Raw genomic sequence first — 24,497 nt, forward strand, 5'->3', positions numbered from 1 at the left:
AGTGGTAGAGCACTAGCCTTGAGCTGAAGAGCTGAGGGACAGCTCCCAGACCCAGAGTTCAAGTCCCCCAACAGACAAAAATTTAAAAAGAAATAAATAAACCCCTATATCCTGGCACACAGAGATTAACCATATGACTTGTACCAAATAAGGGTCTTGCTAACCTGCAGCCGACAGAAAATGACAATCCCAGTCTGGCCATACAAGACCTCATATCCCCCTCCCTGACATTAGTGATGTTAATGCAGTTAATGTCAGTGTCCAAGAGTTAATACACATAGCCCAGTTTTCCAGGAATGATCACCTGGCTAGGCAGGAGGAGTCAGAATTTGACCCAGGCCTTGAGGGTCAGGTAGACTTTGACATAGAGTGGAGGATGGAAGCAAAGGGTTGGAGCAGGAGGTTCCTAAAAAGAGGGACTACCAGTCTTTGTTCAGCTAGTAGAACAGAGGGAGTGCCATATGGTCAGTCTCTTGCTATGCTCTAGAGGGGGAGCCAGACAGGCAGATAATGGACACGGCTTAGTGGAATAGAAGCTGAGAGTGAGGGAAGAGCAGGGTAGTGGGCCCAGATCATAGAGACTTGGCACATGTCTTGCTTGGAAAAAAGCTTAGAGAGCGATGCAGAACCGGATCATAGAACCTCACCCAACCCTTGATTGCACTCGAATCCCAAGGCACTAGGATGCTGCTTTTTGGGTTTTAGTCAGAGGTCCGTGAGTGATAGGAAGGAAGGAGCACACATGTTGTCCTTTTGGAGACTAGGGCTTTCAATGTCACCATTTGCTTAGTATCCATTGCTCAACTTCTGACACTTTAGAGTCACCAGCAAATGTGTAGATGGTGGAGAATGTGGGCTCATGACTCACAGAGAACCACGGTGGGGACAGGAGCAGAAACAGGATGTGTCATTTCTTCAGCACCCTTCTGTTCCATGTCTTGCCAGCTTCACAGTAGCCCATGGAGTGGGCTTCATGACCTCATTTTATGAAGTCCCTGTGGCTTACGGGGAGAAAGGCACATACAGGGAGAGGACCACGAGGGGCATGGCCAGGCCTGTGCTTTACAAAGCATGTTTGTTGGTCTGGCCTCTACATGAGGGCTTATCCTCTGGGACAGCTGTGTGAAGGAGCCATTGCTTCACTTTTTAGGGGAAGGGTGTGCTCAGTGAACAAAGCCCCTGCTGTGGGGCTCTCTGCAGGCACACAAAGACAGAGACCTTTGAGGCACCCCTCCCTAAATCTCAAGCTCACCTCTACACCTACCCAGAGAACGCAGAGCTGAGATCTGCTCAGGTTGGGAGGAAACAGCCAAACCCTCCCAGTGCCCTTCCCAAGGCTCCTGAGCTTTCTCCGCGGAAGGTGAAGTAGGGGCCTTCTCCAAGCCCAACAGGGCTTCCCCTACCTACCCCTCACTTGCTGCCCTCCCCAGCCAGATCTCTGTGCTCCCTCACTGGTGCTCTGGGAGTTCAGATGCTCTGTGCTCACCTTTTTGCTTCTGCTGTCAGCCCTGGGCTGTGATGATTGCCGGTTTGATTTCAGCTGAATGTAGGTAGGTGTCAACCTCTGAGACTGAGTCAAGGGCCTAGTTAGTGGGGGGACAGACAGCTAGGGAGAGTCTCTAAAGCCCGGGGCTTGCCCTTAGACAGCTCCCTCCCCCAGCCCCAGCCCCAGCCCCATTTTGCTTGCTGGGTGGGGAGAAGAGCCAGGAACGGGATGGGGAGAAGCCAGCACACTCTCCTCCAGCCTTTCCCAAATGATGAGGCACCGAGGTGCCACAAGGGCCCCCCTCCAGCCCTGCGGGTAGAGGGACCAGAGTGTGGGGGTAGACAAAGGGCAGTGCAGCCGGGGAGATCCCTATAGAACCTCCTCACCCCCACTCCCCCAGCCCTGCACAGGCAGGTAGGACAGATTGAGGGGGAGAAAGGGCAGGGTGTCCCTGCCGCAAGGAGACCAGGGAAAGCGGTGGGATCTGCCTGCGGTGGCGCAGGACTGAAGGGGTGAGAGGAGGAAGTTCGTCCTTCATCCCCATCGAGGACATTAAACCCTGACTCAGACCTGTCCTTGCGGGCCGGGGAATCTGGCACACACCCAGCAGGCTGCTGAGACAGTCCGAATGCGAGGTGTGCCCACCCGAGGCTGGATAGACCCAAGTGTGGTGGTGTGCGCGTCTGCGTGTCCGTGGGTGCGCGCTCGCGTGCAAGGCGGGGGGGGGGATCTAGTTGTCCCCCACCCCACCCCCGCACCCTCTTCTCCCAGGTTCTATATTTTGCCTGCCTTTGTTCTCAAAATAGTAGGCAGGCCGGGCCCGCGCTGCCCGGGGCGGGGTGGGGGCTGTGGCGCTGGCTCGCGAGTTAGCTGCAGGGTTACAAACAGTCTCTCCCTGCTCCCCCGGCCTGAATTAATGTGTTACTATTTTGGGCGAGCCAGTGTTTCCAGGGGAAACCTAATGACGCAATGACGTCAATGCAGGTCAGCAGCAGACTCTCCGGGAGGGCGGGCGGGCTCCCGGCTCCCAGGCTCCGCGCAGTCTGCGGGGCGGGAGGGAGGACCGCGGCCAAGAGGCGCGGGCGGCGGGACTGGGGGCGCGGGGCTCGGGGAGGGGGGCGCGGGAGCCCTGGCCCAGCCCAGGACCCGGACCCCCCAGCCCCCCACCAGCACCTGAGCACCGGCAACTTCCCGCTGCCTGGACGGAGTTTCTCCGTGGCCTTCGGTCATCCAGGAGGCGGTGTGGAGGGTAAGCAGGGTATCCCCCCTTCGCCCACCGCCCCCCCCACCCCAAGAAGCTCGTCTCTGTCCAGGGGGACCCAGAGGAGCCAGCAGGTCCGGATTCTCTGTGGGGGCTCCACGCGGGGCCTCCCCACACACAGGTACGCGCTAGTCCTCCGGGTGTCCCCAGTTTGGGAGGGAGACGTACTCCTCTCATGTCCTGGCACCCTAACTGGGAGTCCGGGAAAGAAACAGGGGTGTTTGAGACTTCACCCCCAGCACCCCCTCCCCCGATCTGTCTCATCCCCCTGTTTCTGGGCGTAGGAGCTGGCTGCTCCACTTGAGCACCTTTCCTGGCCACAGGCTTGGAACTGGGGCTTCCCACCGGCTGTGCCTCCCTTGAGGTCTCCCTCTGAGGCCCAGAAACAAAGCGGGAGGGACATCCAGGCCACACGGGCCAGGCCAGGGTGATGGGAAGCCCCAGCGGAGCGTCTGCAGCCTGAGGGGGGCCTGCGTCCCTGTGCAGGGAGCATGCAGGGGACCGCTTGCGTGTGCTTCGTGTGTGGGTTCTGGGAGCCTAACCTCGCCCGTCCAAGAGTCTGCATGCACCCGCTAAAGTCTTCTGGACGAGTGCACATGGGCACACCTCGTGCGTTGCTCCTTGCCATGCACCGGTGGTAGGTGGTATTTGCCCACAGTGTAGGTGAGCTAGGGACCCTCCCTAGGTCTAGGATCTCCTTTCTGCTCATTCCTGACCACTGGCCAAGATTGCAACCTACTTCCAGCTGGGCTGCGACCACAGCGTTGGGTGGCTACACACTGCTCAAAGCTCAAAGTGCCCTCTTGTCCCAACTCCATCTTGTACCTTTCCTTGCGTGGAGAAGAGGGGATCCGGAGGGGAATCCCTCTCTAGCTGCCCCCTCTCACCTGGGACAGATCTGCAAGCTGCGCTGGCTGCTCGTGGCCTTGGAGGCCGGCGCTTGCAGCTTTCAGCACCACGGCGCGGACAGCTCCCAGCTTGTTGGGGGCACCACAGCCTCATTCCCTGGCCGCTGAGCTCGGAGACTGAGTGAGCACCCCACTGTGGTCCCTTGGGTGGAGACCCAGCCCCCCACCCCCAGCTTTTAGCCTTTTCAGCTTCTAACTAATTCCAGAATCCATTCCTAGGCCATCCTCCTGCCCCACGCCCCCCAACACACACATCAAATCCTCACTTCTGCTTTCTGGATGCTACAACCCTGCCACAAACTCCCCTTTCCCACTTCAGTTCACTGAATAAAGTGAATAAAGCTAGATTGTTTTCTCAAAATGTAAGACAGCCTTCAGAAAGCATGAAGGAGGGGAGGTGTGAGAGGGAGTCTAGGATTTTCTGGATTCTAGAAACTCAAGTGATCTCTACCATCCCTCTCCAGACATCCTCATGGCCCTTTCTCTGTCTCTTTTCCTAACTCTCATGAAGGTGGAGGGACTGGGGTGAGTCTCCCATCTCCTCTCCACTTCCTGCAGCAGTCAGAGGTTCAGATGCCTTTGGGGGCTCTACAGAGAATGATGTATGAGTAAGTTCTCCTCAGAGTTATGCCCTAGGCTGCCCAGAAGTCTTTTGTGGGGGGGGGTGGCTAGAGGGCTCTATATAGACCACACACTAAGTTATGGCCACCTAGAAAGCTTGGAGACCACTCAGAGCCATATCCCAGCAAGGAACCCAGTAGACAGAAACTCTACCTATGACTCCTTCCATTCCTGGGCTCTTTGAGTTGATAAATACCAGTTGGCACCACTGGACCTCTGTCCTCCACACTCAGAAACACTGTCCCCATACTATCTCCTTCACATAGAGCAGAGAAGATCTGTGGGAATGTCTCAAGATTGAGTGATCACCTCTCTCAATTCAGAGACCTTTTCTTGGGCAGCTGGAGACAGAATTGTGACCCTTTCCACTGCTTGGGCATCACATGCCCATTTCTCGGTAAAAATTCTCCATTTTCAGACAGCAGAGATTGGGCCAACCTTGTCAGATTCAACCCAGGGGCAGATTTAGATATTATCTGTCCTTATGAAGTCAACGTGCTGGGGAAGGTCTGAGCTTGGGGAAAAGGATGTCTCTTTATAGTAGCCCTGAGGCCTGGAGCACACAGGCACACTGTCAGCAGAAAATGGCCTTTTCTCTAAAGCAGATGTTTTTCTGCCTGCTGTTGAGCTACCAGAAAGAGAAGAGGAAAAGTCCCCAGGCTGGTGACAAGGGAAGCAGAAATGGCCATTCTAGTCTACTGGCACTTCTATTTTATAGGGTGGAAACCTAAGCCCAACTCCCAAGAAATTCTGTTTCCTTGGGTTCCAAGGCATACAAGGAAATAGCTATTCTCCCAACCCATAACACAAAGAAGTATTGTGACCAGGTTAAAGAAGTAGCAGTGGGCTGGGAAGGTGGCTCAGTGGTAGAGTGCTTGCCTTGCATGCTTGAGGCCCTGGGCTCAATTCCTCAGCACCACATAAGCAGAAAAAGGTAGAAGTGGCACTGTGGCTCAAGTGGTAGAGTGCTAGCCTTGAGCTGAAGAGCCGAGGGACAGCGTCCAGGCCCAGAATGCAGACCCCATGACCAACAAAAAAAAAAAGTAGCAGTATGGCTAGGCACTTGTGGCTCATGTTACTCTGAAGGCTGAGATCTGAGGATTCTGGTTCAAAGCCAGCCTAGCCAGGAAGGTCTGTGAAACTCTTATCTCCAACTAACTTCCCCAAAAAGCCAGAAGCATAGCTGTGGCCCAAGTGATAGAGAGGTAGCCTTGAGCAAAAAAAGCTCAGGGGTAGTGCCCAGGTCCTGAGTTCAGACCCCAGGACTAGCATGTGCATACACACATACACACACACACACACACACACACACACGTAGCAATATGGACAAATATGCAAACAACAATAGGATATGCATTCCACTGAAGGACAGTGCCCTCCCCATGGTCTTTCAACCAAAATTCAGTTCTCTGGAAGTGCTAAGCTACTGACATCTGCCTAGCTCCATTCCTGGCTTTGTTCCAAACTTCCCTGGCTTGCTGGCTTCCCTCTGTGCTTAGCTGGGCAACATCTGTGCTGTGGCCTTAGGGGAGACTGGCCAAGGTCAAATAGGTACAGGGATGTTTGCCCCATGTATATGAGTCTGGCCTCTCCTTTGTTGTTCAGAGCAGAGACCTCAGGGAGGACAGGCAGAGAAGGGGAGGGGCTCCATTCTGTTGGCATCCGCACATGACATTGCACTGGACACCCAGAGAGAGACCAGGCCACTGTGGTTCTCCTTTTCTGTTAGCGTCATGGTCTCATGACCATCTCTCAACATGAGAGTTCAAATGCACCCTTCAGCCTTGTGCTAACCTCCTAATTAAACAAGTCCTCATACAGTACCTCACTTTTTCGATCTGCCTAATGGGGACTAGAAGAAGCCAACTCTGAAGCTATGGCTTCTTCTGAGGGTTCCTGGACAACATTGTATTAACCTCTGAAATGTTGATGTCAACCTTGCTAGGAGAACTGGCTCCTCTGTGCACTAAAATGCTGAGGGTTCTGAGAGGCTGAGGCACTCTAGGGGATGGGAAAGGTTGACCCAGGTCTAGTAACAACTTCTCTGTCTCCTGGTCAAGATCTCTTCCTGCCAGGATCTCAGTCTGTCCTTATAGATAGAAGCCCTGGCTGCAGTATTTAGAAATCAGCTCTGAGCCAGCGAGCTGCCTGTAGAAAACATGTGTAAGGAAGAGCTCCAGGCCAGCCAAAGCCATTGGTCTTGACCCCCAGCTTAGAGCTCTAGATAGCAGCCTTAGCGCCTATATATCTAAAACTATATATAGGAAACAGGGATGTCTGTGGCAAAATGGTAATTGTTATAAAGTTTATTCTTGGGGCCAAAGTGCTTGAAGTGTTCCTAAGACCAGCAGAAGGTCTTTGGATCACCATGCTCCATCAGATGGACCCCAGGCCCAAAGAAGACAGTCCCACTGTGCTCTCTTCCCCATGCAAAGCTTTCTCAGAAGGCCTGAGGTTTGAGGCCCACTTTTGGATTCTGTAGGCCTGGGGGCCAGGGTGGGGGGCACTCACAGTCTAGAGGTTTCTTCTAACCACTTTCCTGAGGGTGAAGTTGGTAAAGTGGGAGGACTTTGTTTCTGGGCAGTGTTTCTGTTTCCCCAAAGACCACAGGAATATGGTGGCGCTGATTCTGAAGAAGGGGTGTGAAACTCACCTTGCCCTCTCTCTTGCCGATGTGACCTTGGGACCAGTCATTTCACCTTCTGGCAGACTGTCCTCCTCATGGACAGTTGTTAGAGTTGGATGAGGCACCATGGAGACAAGTATGCCATAGGGGCAGGAGGAGGGTATTGTTAAACCTGAGATCCCTAGGAAACACCAAATCCTGTCACTTGCTGTCTGAGTTCTACTGCTCTTCCACTAATGGAAACTCAGATGCCAGAGAAGTAGAAGCCAGTAGAAGGTGAATCCCATCCCAGAAGGCTGAGGATTTAGTGTTAGACTCCACAATCTAACTAAGTTCTGGCCCCCTATTAGGCACCCTGTTGTGAAGGAAAGATCCCCTGCCATAAACTGTATGATGGCCTAGCTCATGACACTTGACAATGGACAGATATGTTGGACAGTAGTTTGTGAGTCATACTGATTCACAACCTGGAAAACTGTACATACCATGCAGGGTCACAAGGATTGCACCAGCAGGAACTATAGGGAGGCAGGTTTAATGGGGACAGGAGAGTGGGTGTCCCTGGTTTCTATAGGAAATTGTGAGTAGCTTGTTTGGCTAGAAAGGTAAAGTCCACTATTCTGAAGATCAGGGGGAATGCTGCTGGCCTAGTTGCTAGGGGAACTAGCCAGATGGGGGAGTGTTCCTCATAGTATGGGAGGTGCGTATCTAGAGAATGAAGGGAAACTCATGGTTAGGACCTTGAAATTAAAGATGTCAAGGAAGTCCTTAACATTTTAGACTTCAGGCTCTGTGATCAATTTCATTTCATCTTCATGATACCAGTGTGTAAGTTACATTACCGATGAGGAAACCAAAGCCAAGTGGAAGCCAAGACCATCCAGATCCATCTGTGTGGCAGGTCACCTGATTCTGTAGGGTATGCTCACCCTGTAATGTCTGCAGCAACTCAGAATGAGGCTAGGCTCAGGCAACTCAGCTGTCTCCAGACACCTGGAAGGTGTCTTGCCCTTTGGAGAGCAGAATTCTCCCCAGCTTTGCTTCTGGTTGTGATATAACTGGACAGAATCTAAGAACCCTTTGGACACATCTTGGTTCTAGACTGTAGAAGTAGTAAATGGATCTGCATTTGAAATCACTAGCATTGCTATTCTGGAGGTCAGGATGGGTCCAAGAGAATGGGGTTGAGCTGGCTAGCTGGGTGAGAAGACCTGGGCTGCAGCCCAACACAGCTCCTTCCTGGCTATGTGTTTTCTGGACAGACTCTTCTTTCTCTAGACTCAGGCTTCTTGGCAGTAATTACAGGGGTTGAATAAGCTTGAAAGTTGTTTCAGTACCATAGTTCTATGAATCCTCAAGGACTCATATCTGAGTCACAAAAGGCCCCCTCTGCCCAGAAGAGGATTCCAAGGCAGAAATCCTCCATGTACCCTCAGCAATCAGGGGAAGTCACGTTGACTCTGTCCTTTGGAATGAATAGCTGGTGGCATGGTAGACCTGTGTCAAGATCCATCCTCACACCACCTCAGCTGGACTTTACTGGCCAAAGTTATCTTCTAGAAGATTCTCTGGGGACAGAGAAGTGTTATTTTGCCAACTGTTTTTCAGAGTCCTGAAATCCAGTTCAAAGCCTGGTCAACCAGCAGGCTCTCTCTCATCAGTCCTGGCTTTTCCAGCTCCTTGCTATGATAAAAAACAAACAAACAAACCTTCCTTCCTTTCTTCCTTTCCTATAGAGTTGCTTGCTTGATTTAGCAAGTATACCTAAATTTGAATGTCAGATAAATACTCAGTGGTGTGTGTGTGTGTGTGTGTGTGTGTGTGTGTGTGTGTGTGTGTGTGTGTGTGTGTGTGTGTGTGTGTGTTGGTACTGAGGCTTGAACTCATGTTCTTACATGGATTTTTGCTCAAGGCTGGTGTTCTACCTCCTCCACTTCCATCTTTTCACTGGTTAATTGGAGATAAGAGTCTCATAGACTTTTCTGTCCAGGCTGTCTTTAAACCTTAATCCTCAGACTTCAGTTTCCTGAATAGCTACGATAAAAGATGTGAGCCACCAATGCCTGGCTAAATATATTTTATTTTATTTTATTTATTTTTTGGGGTGGAGGGTTCCAATAGTGGGGCCTGAACTTGGGCCTGGGCGCTGTCCCTCAGCTCTTCAGCTCAAGGCTAGCACTCTACCACTTGAGCCACAGCGCCACTTCTGTCTTTTTTCTTTTTGCTTATGTGGTGCTGAGGAATCGAACCCAGGGCCTCAGGCATGCAAGGCAAGTGCTCTACCACTGAGCCACCTTCCCAGCCCCTAACTGTATTTTAAAATATACATATGTGCCAAATTTCCCAGTACTTAGGACCCAGAACCATACTGGAATGTGTCCTCCCAGACCCCAGACCTCATTCCATGAAGCTTAGAGTTTCTATTGGCTCCAGGGACAGGAGTGTGCTGATAAAACAGAAAATAATAACGACAACTGCAGAGGAAACTGAGATCCAAGCTCAGGCAAGCAGGGGCAGCAGGCCAGATTTGAACTGAAGATTTTTGTGTTTATTTCGTGCTCTTCTCTCAACTCCTGGGTAGACGCACAGAGACCAAGCAGGAGGAAAGAGGCTGGTGCAAATTTGCAGGCTCCTTGCCCTGGGTCAGGTGGCAGCACTGTGGTGTGTGCTCAGAACAGCAGGTGTGCCCTGTCCCTGTGTGGGGCCAACCAGCCCACCATGTAGAGTCCAGGCTGCAGGCCAGATTGCTTTGCAGGGGTTGTGTTTGATTCCACCTCTCAGTCTGCTGCAAATGCAGGTCCTCATGGCTTCCCCTTTGGTGGCCTGGCTGCTACTAAACCATCTGCTCCCTAGCTGGGCTTACAGCTGGGAGTTTGTTTACAAAAGCTAGAGACATCTCCTGCAGGCAGCCAGCCTGATCCGTGAAGACTCCAGCGGTCACCACATAGGAGAAAGGTGAGGCCTGGTGCTTCTATGGCCACCTTTCCAAATTCCACAGAGATTGTGGTGACTTAGATCAGCAGTCGTTGAAACCAAGGTTGGGATGGGGATGGGGGGAAGGGTCAGATAGAGAAAAAGGGATTTTGAATCTCATATTGAAGATGAGGTTAAATTAACCTCTCTGAGATTATATGACATGGCACTGGAGGATGGGGACTCAGGGCTGGCTGGCTGTGTACCTGCTCTTCATTTTGGATTCATGATTCCTCCTCCTATCTGTGGCCATTCCTTGGAGGCAAAGCCTGAAGACAATGGTTCCCATCTTGTCTATTAGAATTACTGGAGAGCTTTAAAAATACTCAGGTCCAACTCCAGAGATTCTGCTTTAATTGTTATGGGAGTGGCCCGGACATCAGTAGTTTTTAAGAACTCCCCAGGTAGTTCACATGAGCACCCAGGGATAAGAAACATCACTGATGAAGACAGAGATGGCCCTGTTTAAGTTTTCTCCTGGACATCTCTCATATTGGAGTCCTCCAGAGATCTTTGAAAAAATACTGACCCTCCCTCTCCTAGACAATACTGATTTAAATAATATAAATAGGAATTTTAAAGGTCTCTAGGTGATTGTAATACTCAGGAAAGTTTGGAAGCCAATGGCATAGGATATATCTGGGTATGATTAGTGATCAAAAGCATCAAGTAATTTGTATACACATTAAAATTTGGCCTAGAGAATGATCTGATGAAGAGGCAGATGTGGGCATATTTTTAAGTCAATCTCTCTGCTCTTCATATTCAGTCATTTTACTGATAATCTCTGAGCACTTGCTGTGTGCTGGCACCATACCAGGCACTGCTTATTCAAAGGAGTACATAAGGGGTGAGACAGGCACATAGCCGGGCTTTTGTACAAATGCTATCTATTTAGTAATTAGAAAGGAGTTTTGGTTTTTTTAAACCATACTGGAATCTGAGCCCAGGGTCTTGTACTTGCTTTGCCAGCCCTCTACCGCTTGAATCCTAACTCCAGCCCTTTTTGACTTATTTATGCACTTGCAGGCATAAACTATGATTCTTCTATTAATATTTCCCAGTACTTAGGATGGCAAACACACAAGTAGGTCCCAGGCTGACTTAGAACTGTGATCCTCCTAATGTCAGCCTCCTATGTAGGCAGGATAAGAGGCATTTGCCACTGTGCCTAGCTTTTGTTGGTTGAGATGGAATGTTGAAAACTTGTCAAAGCCGACCTCCAATTGCAATGCACCCAATCTCCCCTTCCCAAGTAACTAGAATTTTATATTGATGTTATTTTTAAATCTAGGCTTTCCTGTTATTTCATTTCAAGATAGTAAAAGGGATGTTATCAAGTGTTTGTTATAAAAGAGGATGTTTTAATTCTGGTTGAGGTAGAGACCATTCTAGTTCAATCTCTCAGCCAATGAGTTGAATTCTTCTTACAGTAACTCTTGTTGCTGACTATCTAGCTGTGCTGACACCACCAGAGTGAGAACTCATTACTTCTGCAGGTAATCTGCTATGTCATTGGGATCTGGATGTTCAAAAGTGATTTCACATAAGCAATGGAACCTGAGCATCTCCTACAATTCCTGGTTATGTCCTCCAAGTTTCAATTTGTGTGTGTGTGTGTGTGTGTGTGTGTGTGTGTGTGTGTGTGTGTGTGCTCGCACATGTACACACCAATACTGGGGCTTGAGCTCAGGATCCAGATCCTATCCCTGAGCTTTTTTGCTCACAGCTAGCACTCTTCTACTTGAACCACAGATCCATTTCCAGATGTTTTTGGGTGGTAAATTGGAGATACAAATCTCACAGACTTTCCTGCCTATGCTGGATTTGAATCACAATCTTCAGATTTCAACCTTCTGAGTAGCTAGGACTTACAAGTGTGAGCTACCAGTGCCTAGCAGGTGTCATTTCTTCAACATGAGACGTCACTGCTATTTCTAGCTGTCAAAAGTCTCAGGTACCTCCACCCCCTACCCTCACGGTGGTACCTCCTCTCCAGACAGAATGTCTTTTCTCTATGGAATATGATTTTTGTTGCCCTTTAGTATCCTGGCCATTCTAGGCACTGATCTAAGCATGAGAGATTAGAGGAACCTAGAGGCTCGATTCTGTGTGCTATTTTACAGACAGTTGACTGACCTTTGGCTATTCACTGTGCTCAGATCTAGGGACACAAAGATGATTTCTAAGCAACTGCTGCCCATGGGAGCCTAGCCAGAAGTGACACAATCCCTCAAACAGATTCAACAGATATTCCATTTCCACTTCCCCTCCAAGACCCCACCGTATTTGTAAAAGGAGGGTTTTTTTTTTTTTTTTAGGAAAAAAAGGAAACAAAAAGCATTACAACAGCCATGAGCCGATGAAGAGCTTCCATCAAATTCTAGAAGAGCAAGGGCAGGTGGAAGTGTGAGGTGGCCATGTAGGAATCATTAGCTTAGAACTCTCAGAGAAGAGAGTGGGAAAGGAAGGGAGCTCCCAAGAGGTGGTCACCAAAGGGCCAGATGTGGCAGAAAGAGTGAAGAGCTGCTACTAGAACAGAAGGATTATGTGAAAGTCCACTTATGTAACAGCTAATACCTACATTGAACAAAATATAATGCAGCCAGGGTTCTCTCCTGCAGCCTGCCAACCAAGCAGTTTCTTCTTAAGATAATGGGCAGAGCCCCATGTCAGAGCTAGCTTTCACTAAAACCCAAAGCCAAGTTTAGCTAGTGAGAAAGCCTTACCCATATGCCTCAGTTCCCAAATAATCAATGTTGTCTTCTTTCTTTTTGTAAACTGGGCTTGGACTCAGGGTCTGGACCCTGTCTCTTTTTTGCTTAAGGCTGGCACTCTACTACTTGAACCACAGCTCCACTTTGGGCTTTTTGCTGATTATCTGGAAATAAGAGTCTTCTGAACTTTTCTACCCAGATCGGCTTCAAGCCGTGATCCTCAAATCTCAGCCTTCTTGAGTAGCTAGAATTACAGATGGAGGCCACCAGCATTCGGCAATGTCTTATCTTAAATATATGAATAGCTAGAGATGAACCATCCCTCAAGGACAGTCCCCAACATCATCACGCTGAGAGAAATGAAGGTGGGGAAAGACCCCTGAGGAAATAGAAATAATGTAAGGAACAGCAAGAACTCAAAACAAAGCAGGCAAAAACTAAAACTATGTCCACAGAGACTGTAATAAAAGGGAAACTTCAGAAGACAAGAAAGAATGTGCAGAAATTAAAACATTTTAAAACTGGCTGCCAAAAAATAATATTCAGGAGAATTGAAGATAAGGTTAAAGAACTCTTCCAGATAGCAGAATATTTTTAAAAATCAATAAAATTGGAAAATTGGCATTGAGGAAATATTGCAGAAATCAGAATAAGAAGACAGATGTAAGAGATCATAGAAAATGAGTGTGAAAGGTTGGCATTCCAGAAAGTGAGAACATTGAAAATAGAGGATAAGAAAATGATTAAATAAATATGGGAAAACTTGAAACCCTGAGATGTAAAGGTGTTTAAGGAGCCCACTGAGTCAACCCAAAATAAAGAATAAAAATCGATCTGCAGCAATGTGCGTCAACCATAAGTTTCAGGAACAAAGAGAGCAACCCGAAAAAACTTCCCAAGGAAAACTAATATAAAATCCCAATGAACATTACAGTAACACGAGAATTTTTCATAGTAACAGCATTGTCTAAAACATAGAGGGAACAGGCCCTCAGAGAAAAGGTAATATCAACCCAGAGTTCAATACCCACACAAATGGCCATCTCGCCTTAGGGTAGAACAAAGACATTTTTCAGACAGGTAAGTATTCAGCACCTTATTTAAGGGAGTTATTAGTGTACCCTAGCAAAAAGAAAGGAATAAACCAAGAGAGGCAGACAAAAATCCATAAACAGGGGCTCTATTTGGAGTACCATTATGGAGAGTCGCAGGCTGCTCAAAAATAATCAGAACACAAAGGGCAGGTGTGGTTCAAGTGGTAGAATGCCTACCTAGCAAACACAAAGCTCTTAGCTCAAAACCACACCAGAAAAGGTCTTTGTATATGTAGATAGCAATCATGAGCACATTCTTTGAAAACATATGCAGGTAACTAGACCCAGAGGTTGGGCTGTAGTTGTTACTGGTGGACTTCAGTGTTCCCAGAGCAGCGTAACCAAGACAGGCTGCAGAGACAACGAGAGGCTGAGTGGATGTGGGCCACTTAGCTCTACAGACCCTGTCAGGAACTTGGATCTCACCCTGTTGGCAATGGAAAATGATAAGATCGAAGTTGTGTTTGGAAAAGTGGCAATAAATGTGGGGGAATGAAGGGTTATCTGTTTAAGAGTCCACAGCACTAGTCCAAGCAGGGAAGTGTCCGAAGGTCTGAGTTATGAAGCATAGCAGTGGTAGGGGAGGCAGGAAGTACATGAATATTTAGAAGATAAACCTGTGAAAGACTTAGGTGATTACATGTACTGAATTAGGGGAGAGGAAGAGACTTTCCCTGGGAGAAGTGGGTAGATAGATGATGTGTGGCTCAGTAAATGAGTGGAGATTTGGCAGTAGAGATGAGTGGTGGAGTGTGAATGTGCCAGATCTGAGATGCTTCCAGGAAAGCCAGAAAGCATGTACAGGAGGTTGTGGGAGATGAAAATCCAGTGCTCTGGGGAAAGGTCAATTGTGGAGCCATAGACTTGGGGAGCCATCGGCCTGTGGTCTACAATGGCCTGTGAGCATCTAGCAGCAAAAGAATGGATGAGGGACAAACAAAATTAGCATTTAAAGCACAGGCTCAGCAGGGTATGGTGGTACATGATTACTGTTAGGTTTTTAAAGAGAGGTAGCCGAGTAAGAACAGCACCATGCATGTGGTATTCAGGTAAGGGGGAGGTTTATTCATTGTTCTGGCTGGCACCAGGCCATCTTGGTCCTCCACACAGTGGGGAAAGGCCTGGGAAAGAGAGCTGGGAGAGCTGGGAAAGAGAGAGAGCTGGGAAAGAGAGAGAGCTGGGAAAGAGAGAGAAAAAAGCTAGAAAAGAGAGGAAAGAGCTGGGAAAGAAAGGTGGAAAGAGCTGGGAAAGAGAGGTGGGAAAGAGAGAGCTGGGCAAAAGAGAGAAAAGAGCTAGAAAAGAGAAGAAAAAGAGAGAGCTGGGAAAGAGAGCTGGGAAAGAGTGAGCTAGAAAAGAGAGAGAGAGCTAGAAAAGAGAGAGAGCTGAAAAAGAGAGCTGGGAAAGAGAGAGAAGAGCTAGAAAAGAGCTAGAAAAGAGAAGAGAGAAAAGATCTAGAAAAGAGCTAGAAAAGAGAGCATCTGGGCCTGGGCTAGGCCTTATCTAGAGTATGGGTGGAGAAAGGCGTGGCCACATCAAATTCAGATGTGACCTCAGTGGATGCAGATGTGACCTCTTCCAGATGTGCCAGTTGCCTAGGTAACGCAGGAAACTGGGAGGAGACTTTGCTGGGAGGAGAGTGGAGTCTGCTCATCATCCAGGAGCGGACCTTACAATTACCTATTCCAGAACTTGGGAGGCTGATGCGGGAAAATGGCAAGTTCTGGATAGGCCTGAGCCATATAGTGAGTTTCTTTCACAATATAAGAAGGAGGAAAGCCTGGGTACCAGTGGCTCAAGTCTATAACCCTCGCAGTTCAAAGCCAACCCAGGCTGAAAAGTCTGTGGGATTCATCTCCAATCAACCACTAAAAAGTGAGATGTGGAGGATGTCACACACACACACACAACACACACACACACACACACAACACACACACACACACACACACACACACACACACAAAGATGGAGAAAGAGAGGCAAGAGGAGGAAGAGAGAAAGAGGAGAAGGCAGAGGAGGAGAAAGAAATAAGCAAAGTAAGTTAGAAAGTCAATGAAACAGTTCCAAAATTAATTAACGGACTGATATCCAGGCATCAGAGACTTATCCCTATAATCTGAGCTGCTCAGGAGGCTGAGATCTGAGAGTTGTGGTTCAAAACTAATGCAGTTGAAAAAGTCCTAAAGATTCTAGCCCCAAAATAACCAGTATTAGGAGAGAGTGAGGAAAAGGGTGACAGTGTCCAAAAAGAAACATAGTCTTTACCTGACTTGCACAACTGTAACCCCTCTGTACATCACCTTTATAATAACAATAGAATTTTTTAAAATTTGACTTAGTGGAGAATGGTGAAAGGGAATAGCATGGTTCAACCTGAACAAACTGGTTTGTTGAATGGCAACTCCTTTGCATAATCACTTAAATATAATAAAATAATATATTTTTAAAAATACAAAATAACCAGCAAAACATGGGCTGGAGGTATGGCTCAAAGGACAAAGCACTAAGCAAGCACACTGAGTGAATGCAAGGCCCTGAGTTCAAACCTCTGGTGGAAGACAGAAAGAAAGCAGGAAAGCAAGAAGGAAGGAAAGAGGGAGGGAGTGAGGGAAGAAGAGAGCAAACAGGCAGTCAGGCAAGCAGATCAATAATACTTGACATAATGCTTGGCATCTTTTATATATTAATGATTCATTTTATTTCCATCACTACGGAATACCTATTTTTTGTTTAGATTATTTCATAGCTTATTAATAAAGCTATTCAAGGATTGCCACTGGTAAGGAACAGTTAGACAAGGAAGTAATTAAAGCAGTGAAATAAAAAGGAAAAAGAAACAAAGCACCGAATTAGATCACAAGAAGTAAAACTATCAGCAATGTAAAATGATATGATATGGGCTGCGAAGCTGGCTCAGTGGTAGAGCGCTTGCCTTGCATGCATGAGGCCCTGGGTTCGATTCCTCAGCACCACATAAGCAGAAAAAGCCAGAAGTGGCACTGTGGCTCAAGTGGTAGAGTGCTAGCCTTGAGCCAAAGAAGCTCAGGGACAGTGCCCAGACCCTGAGTTCAGGCCCCACAACCGCCAAAAAAAAAAAGATATGATTATGTAACTTGAAATTCAAGAGAAACAACAGAAAAAAATTGAGTATTATCAATTTTTTTATAAGATTGCTAGTATAAAATTAATATGGCAAGTTAATAACATCTCCATATAAAACAAGAAGAAGCTTAAAAATCCAATAGAAGGGGAAAATCAATTGCAATAGTAATAAGCATTCAAGGTTCATTTGATATTTTAAAACATTATCAAGGAGCCCAACAAAAGAACTTATAAAATACAAATGTAAAAAGCATTCTTGAATTAGAAACTGTTGTTTCTAAGTCTTACAACAATGCCAATTCTTCTTAAATTATGCTTTACATTTAATTTAGCTAGATCATTTTTATCATACTTACAGAAGTTTATTTTCAAAGTCATAGGAAAAACTATAAACATTCACAGATATAGAGGTAGTACTCTCTCTGTCTCTTTGTCTGTCTGTCTCTGTCTCTGTCTCTGTGTCTGTCTGTCTGTCTGTCTGTCTCTCTTTCTCTCTGTCAGTCCTGGGGCTTGAACTCAGGGCCTGGGTGCTGTCCCTGAGCTTTTTTTTGCTCAGGGCTTGTGCCATGCCAGTTGACCCACAGCTCTACTTCCACTTTGTTTTGTTTTGTTTTGTTGGTTTTTGTTTTTGTTTTTGTTTGGTGCTTACTTGTAAATAAGGGTCTTGCAGACTTTCCTGCCCAGGCTGTCTTTGAACCATGATCCATAGATCTCAGCCTTCTGAGTAGCTAGGATACAAGCATGAGCCACTAGTGCTCAGCAAGATAGTTTTTTTTTTCCAGGTACTTCTTTTAAAGGAGAAACCTAAGAAGAGATCAGTTCTATGTGAAAACATAACAAAAATAGAGAGGTACAGATGGGTGTGTTGACACATGTCTATAATCTTAGCACTGGGGAGGCTGAGGTAGGAGAATCAAGTTCTGGGACAGCCTGGCCTATATGACACCTTGTCTAAAGAACAAAGAATAAATAAGCAAAAGGAAAACCCTCATAAACAACAAATAAAACAATTTTTAAAAGCCTGAAAATATAGAAATACTTAAAAGGAAGCAAAACCAATTCTTAATCTCATTACCCACAGAAAAATCATATTTACATTTTGATATTCTTCTACATGCTTTTCTGATATATTGTTTTGAAGTAGTATCCTACTTGAAAGTAGGATACTTTCAATCTGATTTTTTTGTTGTCAGTCCAGGGGCTTGAACTCAGGACCTGGGCACTGTCCCTGAGCTTCTTTGCTCAAGGCTAGCACTCTACCACTTGTGCCACAGTGCCATTTCTGGCTTTTTCTGCTTATGTGGGACTGAGGAATCAAACCCAGGGCTTCATACAGGGTAGGCAAGCACTCTACCACTAAGCCACATTGCCAGCCCTAATCTGATTTTTTATATTCAATAGCATCTCTTTCCATGTCACTGAATATAAATTTATATTAGCCTTTTTAAATGTGCAGATGCATCCCAGTGTTCCAATGCTATATACAATGTTTAATAAACATGACTGTATAGATAACTATATGAAATTGTTTTAGCATTTTTATCTATGAGAAAAAAATTCTTAAAAATAGAATTGAAGCTGAGTGCCAGTGGCTCATCCTAGGGTCCTAGCTACTCTGAAGGATGATATCTTAGCATCACAGTTCAAAGCCAGCCTGGGCAGAAAAGTTCTCAGAACTCCATGTGCAATTAACCAGCAAAAATACCAGACTAGAGGAATGGCTCAAGTAGTAAGGCACCAGCCATGATCAAAAAATCTGAGTGAGCCAGGCTCTGATGGCTCATGCCTGTAATCCTAGGTATTCAGGAGGCTGAGATCTGAGAATCATGGTTTGAAGCCAGTCCAGGCAGAAAAGTCTATGAGACTCTTATCTCCAAAAAACTATTCGGAAAAAGCCAGAAGTGGCTGTGTGGCTCATGGAGTAAACCATTAGCCTTGAGCAAATGAAGCTCTGGGACAGCACCTAGGCCCTGAGTTCAAGCCCCAGGAACTGCACAAAAAACAAACAAACAAAACAAAACAAAAGACATAGGCCCTGACTACTTCAGCCCCAGTACTGGCACAAAAAGAAAAAAAAATAATGAATAGAGTCCAAGAATAAGCATAGTTTATTGATTTATTTATTTTTGCCAGTCCTGGGGCTTGAATTCAGGGCCTGGGTACTGTCCCTGAGCTTCTTTTGCTCAAGGCTAGCACTCTACCACTTGAGCCACAATGCCACTTCTGGCTTTTTCTGTGTATGCGGTACTGAGGAATTGAACCCAGGACTTCATGCATGCTAGACAAGCACTCTACCACTAAGCCATATTCCTAGACTATAAGCATGGTTTAATAGCTCCTGCTACACATGGATAATTTCTCCCTAGAATAGTTAGAACAGCTCACCTCTCTCCCTGCCACCATATATTTCCTCAAGCATTACCATTCTTGCTAATGCTTGCTATTCTTATAGGGCTGAAAATTAAATCTCATTTCTAAAAAGATTCATACTTCTTCAATTACTACAAAGACTGATACATTTGTATTGCTTTGTAAAAAGCAATTTATATCTTAAGGGCATTTGTCTTTGGGTGTCATATTGCACACACAGAGGTTTTCCTACTTGGGATTCTTAATTCATGCTTTAAGTTTTCTATTATGAAAAATTCTAAGCATTATAAAGGAAGGCAGATAGTATAATAAACACATATTATCTACCATCCAGCTTCAACCATTACTAACATGGTTTTATCAATATCCCGCCCAGCTTCCCTCTAGTATTTTGAAGCAAATTCTAGGCATCATATCATTTTTCTGTAAACATTTCTGTTATATAGTATCTTTAACATATGGAAAATTGTGTGTTTCACTAAATCAAATCAGAATCAGAAGCAAACAGTCTTCTTGTTATCCTAGCAGTATTTCCTGAATAGCACATTCCTTTCCTGCTGACTTGAAATGACAATTGGATTTTCTGTTCTGCTCCTTTGATCCTTTTACTCTGACACTGGGACCTTACTGCAGCAATTACTATGGGTTTAAGGTATACTGGTTTTTTTTTTCATATGTGCAAGCCCTGCCCCGATTCAATCTTTGTTTCCAACTTTTATGAATTTTCTCTTACATCCTCACCCAAATTAGTGTTAGATTCGTTTAATCATTTTTTACTCAAAATTCAGTTGAGATTTTGACTGCCATGATGAGAAATATACAGTTGAATTTGTGAAAGATAGACATTTTTGTAATAAGGAGTCTACCTAGGACCCCTGATTAACTAAAATTATTATAAAAGATGTTAGCTTGTCTGTCTGAAAACCTGTACTCTTTCCATTGGGATTATATTGCTTATTTGTTTCTTCAAGGTGGTGCTGGGGATTGAAGCCAGGATATTGTGCTGAGTTTATCAACTCATCCCTTGGTCATTTATATTTTGGTTGCAATTGTGAGCTAAATCTTTTTTTTTAACTACATTTTTCTAGCTGGTTGTTGTCACTAAACAGAAATGCTAATATAATTTTCAGTATTGCTTTTCGAGTCATCTGCTTTTAAAAGCTCTCTTATTAATTAGAGTAATTTTTACTTGATTTTTGGGTTTGCTTTGGAGTCAATTAAGTTTTTAATTCTCCCTTTCTAATAATTATACCACTTTTTCTTTAATGGCTACATTGACTAGAACCTACTTCCAAATAATGCACTGTTTCACAATTGCTCTAATCTAGGACATCCTTCTGCAGCTATGAGGCAGATTTTGTTTTGGAGGATGATGCTGCCTGCTGCTTCAGATTTGTTCTTTGTCCTGTTTTGGAATTATCCCTCTATTCCTAGTTTAAATGAGTAGACTAAAAGAATTTTTAAATTCCTTTATGTTGCATTTGGGCTAGCTGCTTAGGAGGCTGAGATCTGAAGATCACTATTGGAAGCCAGCCTGGGCAGGAAAGTCCAAGAGACTCTTATCGTCAATTAACCACCAAAATGCCGGAAGTGGAGCTGTGGCTCAAGTGGTAGAGTGCCAGCCTTGAACAAATTAAGGAAAATGCTCAGGTGCTGAGTTCAAGCCCCTGTACTGTTTCATGCGTGCATGTACGTATGCACACGCCATGCGCGTGTGTGTGCGTGCGTGCACACACACATACACATCTATATATTGGATTTGATTAAATGCTTTTTAGGCATCTCTCAAATGGAAATGATGATCTCATTTTTCTTTTAGTGTATTCATGAGTTAAACTGTAGTACTGAGTAGATTTCCAGATGTTGACTACCCTCATATATCTGGAATAAACTTCACTTTATAATTTATCATTTTTATTACTCATCTCCAAGATTCTATTTGTAATACTTACTTTTAATCCCTGTTCATGTTGGTAGATGAGGAAACAGATTACTCTCAAAATGCTTAGGGAAGAGGGCTGAAGCTCCAGAGAGACCGGAGTTGAGAGCAGAATACATGAATAGGCTTTGGGGAGAAGAGGCGAAGGCAAGAGGCCTAAGGAAGCTGTGGGACTGACACATGGCGGCAGGACGGCCCTGAGCAGGAAGGACAGTCCAGGCTGCAAGACTAGAAGGGAAGAGGACAACACAGATCTCCAAAAGCAGTAGGACACGAGGACAGGTTAAGATTGGAGGCCTGGATGGTTTCGAGTCAAGGAGGCAAGTTCGCCGGCAGAGTGGTGGGAGAGGGCTGGAGGCCAGTCGTGAAAGTTGGAAACAGTTGCTGAGAGACGTGGGGACAACAGCTAAGGTTAACCGACCATAATTTTTTGTAGCCTTGTAACCAGAGACACAGGCCTGAGGCTCAAGTCTGGGAATGGCCACTTGTCCCAATACACCAGTTAAAGAGAAGAATAATAGGAAAGGTGAGAGGAAGGTTTATTAAAGCAGGAGCTTTGAGGGGAGGGGGCGAAGAGGAAGAGGAAGTGCTTCTATCTCTCTATAAGGTACTGACAGGAGCTTTATGTTTAAATAGCGGAAGAATCAAGGCAGAAGGAGAGGTATGCACATAAAGTCCTAGGCTTAGTGGATGGTTGTATCGGTTCTGCTTCTGCAAGAGGCTCTGAGTTCTGGAGAAGTTGCCATGACTGTCATCACTTGAGGGCAACAGCCTAGCTTCTGTGACATGCGACATGACTGTTCCTGCTCTAGGGTGCGCCTCACTGACATTGTGTGTGTGTGTGGGGGGAAGGGATCCTGTGAGGTTCTGCTGTTCCTGGGGAGTCATTTCAGACTCACAAAAAAGATGTTATTGATCAGCCTTGTCCTTCCTGGAACCCAAGGTGACTGCAGGGGAACAGACTCAGAGCAAGAAGAGACGTGTGAGATGGAGGCAGGGATGCCGAGCGTTTTTCTTGCTCTTAGTTAACTTTTGGGTTCAGAAGAGAAGTTGGTGGGGATTTTTTTGTTTGATTTGGGCGGGGGGGGGGTATTTCTTTTTAAAGCAAAGCAGTTTCTGTGAGAGCATCAGTGTTCAAGATTGTGTCATAATTTTTCTAGGGAGTACTATGAAAGTCGAAGGGGTTCATTGGACTGACGGGGGTTAGGGTGTTGATGGACTAGGGAGCATGGAGCGCAGACCCTGAGGAAGAGACGTGTCAGTCCCGAGGGCTGGCAGGGCGATCTCAGAGCGGCGGGGAGGGGACACGCAGGTCTCTGTGAGAGGCCATCCTAGTCTATCATTGCTGTATATTTCCACCTGGAGGCAAATTTTTCCATTTTTGCCCCGTCACAAAACAAATAGAACACATCCTGGCTTCAACTAGAGCACTTATGTAACCAATTTCATGCTCTGCCACGTTCTTGAAAGAAAAAGTCTTTGCTGTTGGGGCTGTTTTGTTGGGACACTAGGACAGGATTCCCAGTGGAATCTTTGAAGAAACTTTGAGGGGATACCTGAACCCCAGATCTGCACTAGAAATAGGCAAGTTGCTGTTTCTTTGCTGCCCCCTCTCTCTTTGCCTCTCCCTCCTCACCCCCTCTATTTTTCATATTGGGGCTTGAACTCAGGGCTTGGGTGCTGTCTTTTAGCTTTTTCACTCAAGGATGTCCCTCTGCCAATTGAGGCACAGCTCCATTTCTGGCTTCTGGTTGGTTACTTGAAGATGAGAGTCTCATGGACTTTCCTGGCTGGGGGGGGGGGGGGGGTTGAGCCACAATCTTCAGATCTCAACCTCTTGAGTAGCTGGGATTACAGGCATGAGCCAGCAGCAGGCCCCCCTGGCTGCTTCCCCCAACTCCCCACAGTCTATCAACAGCAGCTCTCTTCCAGTCACCCTCCTTGGCTGGCTCAGCAAGTCTGTCTGCTGAAACTGCTCAAGGAAACAAGCCCCAGGCTCTTGGTCCTCTTTCTGCTTCTTCACTGTGTCCTTCCTCAAGCCCTACCTGCGGGCTCTGCGGGGTTCTGGGGCCTCTGGTTTTCTCAAAGTATAGCTGCACATCCCTCCTCAGCCCACACAGCTTCCCCGGTAGGGCCCCTTCCTCCTGGTCCCACGCTCCCCGCCTGTCCCTCAGCCCCCCTCCTCTTCCTCCCCTTCTAGACTTTCTTATTCCTTCCCTTTCCCCTCTTTTCTCTCCCCATTTTCCCTTCTCTTCCTCTTCCTTCCTGATCTAGCTGGCACTCACCACAGTCTCCTAACCCAGCCTGGAAATGTGGAAATATGGGTTATTGGCTTCTTGCCAGCCAGCACCCCCCTCCCCCAGCCATCTATGGTCTGCCCCGTTCCTCTCCACAGCCCTCTTCATTTTTGTTTTTTAGTTTTATGTTATTTTTGATTGACGCATAATAATTGAACATGTTTATGGAGATAGTGTGATGTGTTGATATATGTATACATTGTGTAATGATCAAATCAGAACAATTAGCATATCCATCACTCCCAACATTTATCATTTCTCCGGATGCTGTATTTCAAAATAACCAGAACAGAGGATTTTTAATGTTCACGACGCTTCTCTTTTCCCTTCTGTTATGCCTCATTACTTAAAAATAATTATAAAGTTAAATTTCTTTCCTCATGGAAAATAAAACATGATCATAGTAGAAAACTTAGAAAACAGAAATAAAGACAAAAGAAAAAAAGAGAAAACACCCATAATTTCCCTTACCAGTGATAATCACTGTTACTATTTAGGACTATAAATATAATATTTAGGACTATAGCTTTCTATCTTTATATGTATGCATATAGGTATGTGTATATATATGTTTATATGAGTACATATATATATATACATATATTAATATACATCTAATGTATACCTATTTCTTTCCACTTGATCCATCCAAACTGTTTTGTAACCTGATTTTTAAACCTATTTACCACCAACATTTCTGTCTAGTTTAATATTTTACTAATTTATGATTTTTAGTCTAAAAACTACAAGAAATTTGTGTAATGGGTAAAATCTTTTAAACATATGGACTTGAAAGATTTGCCCCACCAAAAATGAGGAACTATTTTAAGGCTGCTGTAATTATAACTGTATAGCATGGTAGAGGATAGACAAATAGATAAATGGGAACAGAATATATGAAAGATTGATTTATCCATGGTGAGGATGGGCACTGCAGATTCAAGGAGCTAGCGTAGACTATCCCATGAATTGTGTGTGGACAGTGCTTATCTCTACTGAAAAAAAACATTGAACCGCCTCCCTAGCTCACACCTATGCAAAACTCAATTCCCTGTATATTCCATACTTAATTTTAAAAGGCAGAGCTATATGACTTTTAGAAA

The 24,497-nt window shown here is 45.8% G+C and overlaps 1 long non-coding RNA gene across 3 annotated transcripts in view; it reads left to right on the top strand.

Annotated features, from left to right (window-relative positions):
• The first annotated feature begins 2,782 nt into the window (after positions 1-2,782).
• LOC138809768 (uncharacterized) overlaps positions 2,783-24,497 on the top strand; it is a 53,442-nt gene continuing 31,727 nt past the window's right edge. For all 3 annotated transcript variants that reach the window (XR_011366939.1, XR_011366937.1, XR_011366940.1), the window contains exon 1: positions 2,783-2,868. This is a non-coding gene — a long non-coding RNA (uncharacterized lncRNA). The remainder of the gene's footprint in view (positions 2,869-24,497) is intronic.

This window comes from Dipodomys merriami, unplaced genomic scaffold, assembly GCF_024711535.1.
Source record: "Dipodomys merriami isolate MVZ:Mamm:240054 unplaced genomic scaffold, mDipMer1.0.p SCAF_5, whole genome shotgun sequence".
In the NCBI taxonomy this organism is placed as follows: Eukaryota; Metazoa; Chordata; class Mammalia; order Rodentia; family Heteromyidae; genus Dipodomys; species Dipodomys merriami.